This window comes from Panthera pardus, unplaced genomic scaffold, assembly GCF_024362965.1.
Source record: "Panthera pardus isolate Hobbes unplaced genomic scaffold, ASM2436296v1 HiC_scaffold_21, whole genome shotgun sequence".
Taxonomy (NCBI): Eukaryota; Metazoa; Chordata; class Mammalia; order Carnivora; family Felidae; genus Panthera; species Panthera pardus.
Window position 1 is genome coordinate 59,419,802 of NW_026526777.1, and position 9,973 is coordinate 59,429,774.

The 9,973-nt window shown below is 42.3% G+C and overlaps 1 long non-coding RNA gene across 1 annotated transcript; it reads right to left on the reverse strand.

Annotated features, from left to right (window-relative positions):
- Positions 1-1,502: 1,502 nt before the first annotated feature.
- LOC109261465 (uncharacterized) lies at positions 1,503-8,383 on the reverse strand. Its single transcript, XR_008424695.1, has 4 exons — positions 8,126-8,383; positions 4,831-4,959; positions 4,030-4,245; positions 1,503-1,776 (listed from the first exon to the last, which is right to left on the reverse strand). It is a non-coding gene; the product is annotated as an uncharacterized LOC109261465 (long non-coding RNA).
- Between the last annotated feature and the right edge of the window lie 1,590 nt (positions 8,384-9,973).

The window sequence follows — 9,973 nt, forward strand, 5'->3', positions numbered from 1 at the left end:
TCTTGCTGAAAAAAAAAAAAACAATGGACTATAAATGTGAGGGTTAACTCCAGGATTCTCAATTGTATTCCATTGATTTTTAGGTCTATCTTCATACCAGTATCCCACTGTCCTGATTCCTAGAGCTTTGTAGTAAATTTTGAAATTGGAAAGCAAGAATAAAGTTGAGGACTCTTAAGATGATGCTGGCCAAGCAGCTTTACATCCACGCTCTTCAGCTTAAAATGTCTGGTCTAGAAGAAGGTTAAAAGTAAAACACTTCCGTCAAGTGGACATTTGCTAATGGATGATAATTAAACCCTGATTTTTAAAAATAGACACAAAGCAAGAGAAAAGAAATTTGGAAGGAGCATATTCTGTTACATGTGAGAGAGGGTTCAGAGCAGGTGACTGGATCAACATCAGGAATCACAAGAACAGCAAAATCTACAACTGAAACTTATCTTTCTCTCATGCTGTATAGCCAGATAAGAAAAGCGTGGATGGATTCTCACCATTTCCATGCTATTTCTGCCTCTGACCTTTAACGTTTATTGATTCGAAAACTATAGGACCATCTCTTATGGGGGGAAAATGTTCTCAAAGTGATTGGATAGGTTTTTAAAAAGCAGACTCACAGGACACCTGGGTGGCTCAGTTGGTTAAGTGTCCGACTTCAGCTCAGGTCATGATCTCATGGTTCGTGGGTTAGAGCCCCACATCAGACTCTATGCTGACAGTGCAGAGCCTGGAACCTGCTTCGGATTCTGTGTCTCCCTCTCTGTCTCACTCTCTCTGCCCCTCCCCCACACTCTCTCAGCTTCTCTCTCTAAAAAAAAATAATAAACATTAAAAAAGTTAATAAACACAGATGTAAAAACAATTGATCCAACTAATTCTTTAAAATTTCCATAGCATCTTTCCTTTGGGATTTGTTATCAACATGTATTATTAGATCATAAGCAGTTTGCAATCGGAGCAGTTTGTGGTTCACATCAGCACAGAGGGTAATGTTGGTTTCATACTCAAGATTAGAACCACTATATCCAGGCCAGATTACCAGCCCGCAAACAGAAGGCATTAGATGTAAGGGTCAAAGTCCAAGCTCTGAACAAAGAAGCAAGCGTCCCAGGGTTGGAACTTGGGGTCTAAAATTGGTGCTTAGGAGTCAAGCAGTTTCAATTTCTTATTTTTAGTAAGAACTGATCTTTTGAAGGACCTTTCCAATAGAGATTTACCTGATGTGCTAGTTATAACTCTTACACTCTCTTTGTTAAACCATATTGTTACCACCCACAGGCTCACACACCCATAGCCACACACATACGTATGTATGTATGTGAGAATATATAGGATATAGGTGTATAAATTATAAACATATACACAAAATATACACATACATACATGTAGCTATAATTACTATGATTGAAAGTATTTAAGAGAAATTTATTATCCAAGTTTTAGAAGATTTAGACTTCTTATGAGGTTTATATAACTACCGAATACCTCAAGGTTTATGCTTATCACTCTAGGATTGTAAGAGTGAATCTTTTCACTTCGTTTCAAATTTACATTAAATTCTAACTTAATCGTTCATGGCCAGTGGGTACCACTGAAAAGACCATCACTTATAAATCCTACTGCTTCAAATGAGAGTCACTTTCTCAAATGCTTCTATGGTCAGGTCTGTAGAATGTGAAACTTTCCACTGTGTACTTATGATTGAGGAACTCCGTGGCCTCATTCTCGTTGTAATAGTTGCGACCAACTTGCTTCAAATCCATCATCTTCAAAATTCTAGAAACTGGAAGAATGGATTTCGTGGAAACAGCAGTGAATATTATTAAGCATTTACTAACAAACACGGAGATACACTGGGGGAAAGAAATCGATCAGTGACCTTGTCTTACAAACGATTAACAGGAAGTGCCTGATACAACAAGTAACTGACATTGTAAGGTAGATATTAAGGCCCCTTGAACCTCCATTTTTCCCTCCTTTACATAATCTACAACAAAGGGTCATGGGAAGGTCATCAGAAGGTCCTTCATTCCCAGAAATGAACTGAAACCTCTTTTGCAGACTATGTGCCTCCAATTTTCATTTTCACTATTTGTGCATCACCATAAGTGTAGAACACCAAACAAATGTAGGGGTGCCTTCTTGGCTGAGTCGGTTAAGCACCAGACTTTGGCTCAGGGCATGTTCTTCCACTGAGGGCTCAAGCCCCACACTGGGCTCTGTGCTGACAGCTCAGTGTCTGGATCCTGCTTCAGATTCTGTGTCTCCCTCTCTTTGCCCCTCCCCTGCTTGTGCTCTCTCTCTTACAAAAAGAAACAAACATTTAGAAAAGAAAACAAATGCACACTTACTCCAGGGAGAAAGAGGCATCACTGTGCACATTTGACATCTGCCCCTCCCTAGACGGGGAGCAGACATGGGATGTGGGGGTAGGCAGGAAGAACAATGTCAACAATAAGCCACAGAACTCAAGCACATCTAGGTGAGGTTCAAGTGACGATGCATCTCAAAGATCGCTTGCCCTCCCAGAACATGAGGAGACATCGAGAACACAAATTCTAGGACCAAACAGCTATGTACAGTGCCACTGACACACTAACATGCAACCAAATCTCAAGGAAATGAAATCTCAAAAACACACTTGCTAGAGAGTATGTTGTAATAACGTAAGCAGTCCAGTGAGGTGGGTTTGAGTTCACTGAAGAATTCAGTGATGACCTTCACAATCTTGTTGCCCCACCAGCTGACCAGTTCTGTTTTCTGAGGTAAAGAAAAAACAAAAAGGTCTAGTGCTCCTTCCAAGGAGAGTACGCTCAGTACTGGACCACAAAGCAACAGGTCACTTGGGTGTCTGGCAGGAGCAATCTTAACCTCCAGAGAAACATGCAGGTAGAAAATACAATTTAGGAGACCCAAATGAGGGTCCGAATCAAATATTTACAATGATTTTTTTTTTTAGCTTAAACAAGCTCCTGTAAATTATGCACTTGGTAAATAAATATAGAAGTTTATTGAAGTGGGGTGTCTGGGTGGTTCAGTCAGTTAAATTTCTGACTTCAGCTCAGATCATGATCTCACATTTTATGGGCTCTAGCCCTGTATCGGGCTTTGTGCTGACAGCTCAGAGCCTGGAGCCAGCTTCAGATTCTGTGTCTCCCTCTCTCTCTGCCTCTCCCCTGCTCACACTCTGCCTGTCTCTCTCTCTCTTTCTCTTTCTCTCTCTCTCTCAAAAATAAACGTTTTAAAAAATATTTTTTAAGGTTTATTGAAGAGGGTCAGCTAGGTGGCTCAGTCAGTTAAGCCTCTGACACTTGATTTCAGCTCAGGTTATGATCTCATGGTTCAGGGGTTTGAGCCCCACTTCAAGCTCTGTGCTGTGTCAAACCTGCTTAAGATTCTTTCTCTCTGCCCCTCCCCCAATTGCTCGCTCTCAAAAATATTAAATTAAGGAAAAGAAATGGAATATTAAGTCCTTCCAGTTCTCTGTGTGTGTGTGTGTGTGTGTGAAGTTTTGGAACAAGAAATAAAAACTTTTTCAATACTTCATCAGCAATTGAGCCCTATTTGCCATTGGAAAGGTAAAAAATATATATTTTGTTCTTAAATTCATTTTAACCACCAAAATGAGGCATGAGGGAACATCAGTGATAGGCAAACATGGCATGAGGATTTTGTTACAAATCCTATGGGGAAGAGATCGAGAGGTGTCCATGAACCATTGTATGAAAAAGGTATATTTGCTATAATACAGGGAGAATGTGAGAGAAAGAAAGAACAAAGGTCAAGAAAATGTCCACTAACAGGAGTGCCTGCATGGCTCAGTTGGTTAAGTGCCCAACTCTTGACTTCAGCTCGGGTCATGATCTTGTGGTTTGTGGGTTCAAGCCCTGTGGCCCTGCACAATCAGTGCAGAGCCTGCTTGGGATTCGCTCGCCCTTGCTCTCTGCTCCTCCCCTACATGTGCTTTCTTTCTATCAAAATAAGTGAATAAACTTAAAGAAAAAGAAAATGTCCAATCACATTACTTACCCTGCTTTTGTAGTTTATGAGGCAGTAATAAAGAGTTGCCATCAAATATAGGACACTCTCCAATTACATGTTTATGCTGGCAAAGCAAATCTGTACGAACCTTTCCATCTTCAATCTCTGGCATGTAATCAATGTTGTACTTATACGTGAGGAGTTCAGGGCGAGAGGTCACTCTGAAATGGTTGGTGAATAGCTTCACCACTCTACCTTGCATTCCTGCAAAAACCAAGGCACATGTCAATAATGAAACAAGTTGACCAATCGCTCCCAAAACAATGGAGACACCACGATCTTGAGAGCTTAAGCTAGGTCAAACCAAGACATGAACAAGTAACGAACACTTATACACACTTGATGCCCAGAATATGTACCGGCCTTTCAGAGGAATCCTCACACAAACATACATTTCGAGTTAAAATAGGAGATTAAAATATTAAATTAACAATAACAAGAGATCAAAAGAAATCCTTTGGAACACAAAGCTTCCAAAAGGGGAGGGCGAGTGGGGAGCTACTGTTTGTAATAGTGTTTAGCATAAGAAAAAAAAAAAGGCTCAGCACAACCAAAGAACTGGGTCATTTGAGTTTAGTTGATATAAAAGGAAAAGAAAACTGAAGAGTACATCCAGGTCCCTAAAATAAGTCTCTATTTCTGCAAAGGTGGAGGTTATTACAACATGAGGGGGTGGGAAGGTACCTCCACTCAGTGATGGGGTGAAGCTCTAGGATTCTCAAACACGAACCTCAGAACAAGATCAACACGAACTATTCCATAACGCTAGGTTGTTAAAGGCCAGCACACCTGTTGTGGAGTCTTTCACATGTTCCAAGTACCATCGGATATTCACCACCTGGTCTTGAAAAATGGCTCCAAGACCGCTTTTCCCCTTCAGCGACAGTGCCTGCAATCCAGCCCCCAGCTGAAGTTCCTCTGCACAGAAAGAAATGCAAAAACCATGAATTTTATATGATAAAAAACAAATGGAAACATAAACAAAGGACAATCTTAAGTACAACTTAAGTTGAGGTAGTTGGAGGTAGAAAAGAGGGTTGTTAAAGGATCCAAACAACAGTAGTTCAGTAATGGATCAACAGAAAAGGTGATTGTTACCCAGAAGCCTTTCTCAACAAGACCCCATTCCATGTCCGCAGCTACCCTAGCACCGCATTCATTGCTGCTATGGTGTTTGCCTCCTTTCATCCGGTATTTGTTCAGAGTGCAAGCTTCTTCTAATCAGAAACTTTGTCCTTTCTCTACCTTCTTTATTGGCTAATCACCTGGTACCAGAGTGCCCTCTAGTGGGCATCAGAAAATGCTGAGTAAATAAGCAGTCCTTTCAAAAAAAAAAAAATGCATGAGAGGTGTTTGAGTGGCCTCAGTGGATGAACCTGAGGACTCTTGGTTTCAGCTCAGGTCATTATTTCACAGTTGCTGAATTCGAGCCCTGCATCAGAGCTCTGTGCTGACAGCATGAAGTCTGCTTGGGATTCTCTCTCTGCCCCTCCCCTGCTCTTGCTCTCTTGGTATCTCTACATAAACAAACTGAAAAAAAAAAAACTTATCAAAAGCCAATTTCAGGATTTTTTTTTTAAAAACAACTGATAATTTTTTTTTAACAGCAACTGGGAAAGGCTCTCATGTTATTTTTATCACATTGTAATATTCATCTAATTTAACTATTTTACAAGGTGAATATTTGAGCACAGTGCAAGGCAATCTTTCACATATTATGAAAGAAACCTCCATAAATGGGTAATACAGTCCATGCCTTGGGTTGCACAAACTGGTTTTCTTCAAAATGTTACTTCTGGAAGCTATTATCCCTAGCTTATGATGCTCTTATAAAAACACAGTCTGAATTTCCATAATAGGAAAATCTTATTTCATTTTACACATAAGTTTTTAAATGATTTTTATCAAACTCTCAACTAATTCCTGACACACCCAGCAATCAAATTTATCATATTCAACTTCAGTGAAAGAAAACACCAAGCATCATTCATTAGTACTTGCTACATACAGTGTACTTACATAAAATATTAAAAACCCCTGAGATGTGACATAGATGATAAAAATAGGTATCTTAATATTGTATATTCATGTTTATCATGTATTCTTACGCGGTCTGGATTTTGTCTCAGTTTATTATAAACGTATCTACAACAGAGAATACCAAAAGCAGAGAAACAGGAGCAAAATAGACAAGTGGGAATTCAAACTAAAAACTTTCTGTACAGCAAATGAATCAATCAACAGAATGAAAGGCAACTTATGGAATGGGAGAAAGTATTTGCAAACCATGTATCTGATAAGGGGTTGATTTAAAATATATAAGGAACTCCTGCTACTCAATAGCCAAAAAACCTAATAACCCATTTTTTTTAATGGGTATGGACCTGAATCGTCATCTCTCCAAAGAGGACATATAAATGGCAAACAGACATATGAATGTAGAACCAAGCAAAGTACAGAAAACTGGGTATTACCGGAAGGTGGGATGCGAGGGGGCTGGTTGAATTCATGGGGGACAAAGCAGACCCTCAGTGAGAAGTTGCCGCTGAATCAAAGACTGGAAAGAGGAGAGTGAGTTACAAGGTTATACGAGCCATAGGTAGAGGAAAGAGCAAATTTTCTAATGTAGAAACGTGCAAGAAAGAACAAGGTGGCCGATGTGACTACTGCAAGGTGAGCATGAGGTAGAGAAGCTTACGTCAGAGACGTGGTGGGAGAGAGGCCATTTTTTTCAATGTTTATTTTTGAGAGAGGGAGAGAGAGTGAGAGAGAGAGAGAGAGAGAGAGAGAGGAAGACAGAGGTTCCAAAGCGGGCTCTGCACGGTCACACTTGGTGCTCAAACATACAAACTGTGAGATCATGACTTGAGCTGAAGTCAGGGCTTAATGGAATGAGCCACTGGTGCACCCCAGGAGGGAAGCCATCTCAAAGAATGTGCCTCTGACTGAGAAAATGGGAACCTTTACAGGATGTCGGGCAGAGGAACTGCATGGACCCATTTATATGGTTCTGTGTGCTGGGAAACAGGTAGAAGGAAATACCAGGGTGGAAGCAAGAAGACTAGTTTGGAGACCACTTGCCACATGCAGCAAGGGATGCTGGTGGCTTGGATCAGAGGGTAGTAACAGAGATGGTGACACATTGTCAGATGTCAGATAGTTTTTGGAAAATTGGGAGATGACAGTGTTTCCTGGATGTTGGTGTGCAGGAAGAGTTTGGGGTCGAGAGAGGAATCTAGGGCGGATGCAAAGACTTTAGCCTGAGCAACTGGAAGAATGGAGCTTCTTCCAACGAAGCAAGCCAGACAAGTCTGGAAGGGAGAATCAGGAGCTCAGAGATGTCTGTGGGGTGTTAGTTGCCTGTTTTGAAGTCACTTTCAAAGAGGGGTCATTGGCTAGGGCCAAGCTCTTTAGAAACCATTCCATCCACTCAGGTTGTAGGTAAGTCTATTCGCATATGAGAAAACGCATGAGAAGGAAGTAGTAGCGGAAGAAGATAAAGCATCTTTTGCACCAAGGAGACTGAACAGGCTGTGGAGGCTCCAGGCGGTGGAGGTGCGGCGGCTCCCTGCGGCAGGGCGGGTTGAGAGGGCGCCCGAACTTGCACGTGGCCTCGGGTTCGGGTCCTGGCCCGACCTGACATTGCTGCCCTGAAGCAGACAGACCCTGGAAGGGGGCACAGTTATGTTCGACTTCTCTAGGTAGTTGTCTGGTCACCTTTTACAAACCAGGACTTTGAAGAAGGCATCCAGTTGCTAACTACACGTGTTTTCCAATCACACCCAAAATACTGCTAACTGCCAAGTTGTCAGAGAAGGATCTTGTGGTAACAGGGAACCTGGTAAAACATTCTTAGAGATGTGGAGATCATTATTTACTAGGATTCTTTTCCCCCACACCAAGTGACACATCACTGTGGGTTACCCTGCTTGCTTGTAGGAGTCCGGTGTGCACGGAGTTCACACCTACCACCTATCCCCATGGCGCGTGCACACACACACACCCCACACCCACACGCACACACACCCAGGGCTACCGCCACCCGAACGGGTCACCCACCCCTGACTCCGCTGACACAACTCACCTTCGTTCCTGCCTCCTGAAGCATTAGTCTGATCTGTGGGGTGTTAGTTGCCTTCTTTCATGCCCTGTAGCCTAGAGTTCCTCTTCCAGCCCTGCAGCGCCTGAGCGCTGACATCCGCGGGGTCAGAGGGGCAAAGCTCCTCTCGGAAAGGTTCAGCCTTTCCCGGGACTGGCCCTGTACCTGTACCTCACCGTGGTCACCGAGGGGCAGTAGGACTAGCCTGGCCTCCTTGTGGGACACTCCCACAGTCAGCAAGGCTGACCCAACCAGCCCCCACCCTCATTTCTAGTTCAACCCTGCTGGCCCAGCCCCTTCAGACACCGCCTCCATCCGGGCCCAAATGAGGCCTACCTAGTAGTGCACCTGGCGGTTTCAAAGGTGCTCTGAGTCTCAGCGAGATGGGCGTGGGTGGTTCTGCCCACTCTCCTGCCCCACCCAACCTCCCCCACCAACCATCCCCCGATTAACCTGCCAGTGACTTCACCAAACGAAGTGCACATGGAGCTCCAGAAACTTTGGCCGTTACCACTTAACGGGAACTTTAACCAGTTCCCCACGGCTCCCAATAAAACTACATTGTAACCACTGTGACTATCCTTGGATCCAAATCTAGGCTCCTTCATCATCGTCTCCTTGGCCTAGATCCCTACAAGTGGGTTTGTAGTGATTTGTAAGCTTTTTTTTTTCAATATATGAAATTTATTGTCAAATTGGTTTCCATACAACCCCCAGTGCTCATCCCAAAAGGTGCCCTTCTCAATACCCATCATCCACCCTCCCTCCCTCCCACCCCCCATCAACCCTCAGTTTGTTCTCAGTTTTTAACAGTCTCTTATGCTTTGGCTGTCTCCCACTCTAACCTCTTTTTTTTTTTTCTTCCCCTCCCCCATGGATTTCTGTTAAGTTTCTCAGGATCCACATAAGAGTGAAACCATATGGTATCTGTCTTTCTCTGTATGGCTTATTTCACTTAGCATCACACTCTCCAGTTCCATCCACATTGCTACAAAAGGCCATATTTCATTCTTTCTCATGGCCACGTAGTATTCCATTGTGTATATAAACCACAATTTCTTTATCCATTCATCAGTTGATGGACATTTAAGCTCTTTCCATAATTTGGCTATTGTTGAGAGTGCTGCTATATCTCTGCTTTAAACGTCTGGTAGAACTCCCCTGGGAAGCCATCTGGTCCTGGACTCTTATTTGTTGGGAGATTTTTGATAACCGATTCAATTTCTTCGCTGGTTATGGGTCTGTTCAAGCTTTCTATTTCTTCCTGATTGAGTTTTGGAAGAGTGTGGGTGTTTAGAAATTTGTCCATTTCTTGCAGGTTGCCCAATTTGTTGGCATATAATTTTTCATAGTATTCCCTGATAATTGTTTGTATCTCTGAGGGATTGGTTGTAATAATTCCATTTTCATTCATGATTTTATCTATTTGGGTCATCTCCCTTTTCTTTTTGAGAAGCCTGGCTAGAGGTTTGTCAATTTTGTTTATTTTTTCAAAAAACCAACTCTTGGTTTCGTTGATCTGCTCTACCGTTTTTTTAGATTCTATATTGTTTATTTCTGCTCTGATCTTTATGATTTCTCTTCTTCTGCTGGGTTTAGGCTGCCTTTGCTGTTCTGCTTCTATTTCCTTTAGGTGTGCTGTTAGATTTTGTATTTAGGATTTTTCTTGTTTCTTGAGATAGGCTTGGATTGCAATGTATTTTCCTCTCAGGACTGCCTTCACTGCGTCCCAAACCGTTTCGATTGTTGTATTTTCATTTTCATTTGTTTCCATATATTTTTTAATTTCTTCTCTAATTGCCTGGTTGACCCACTCATTCTTGAGTAGGGTGT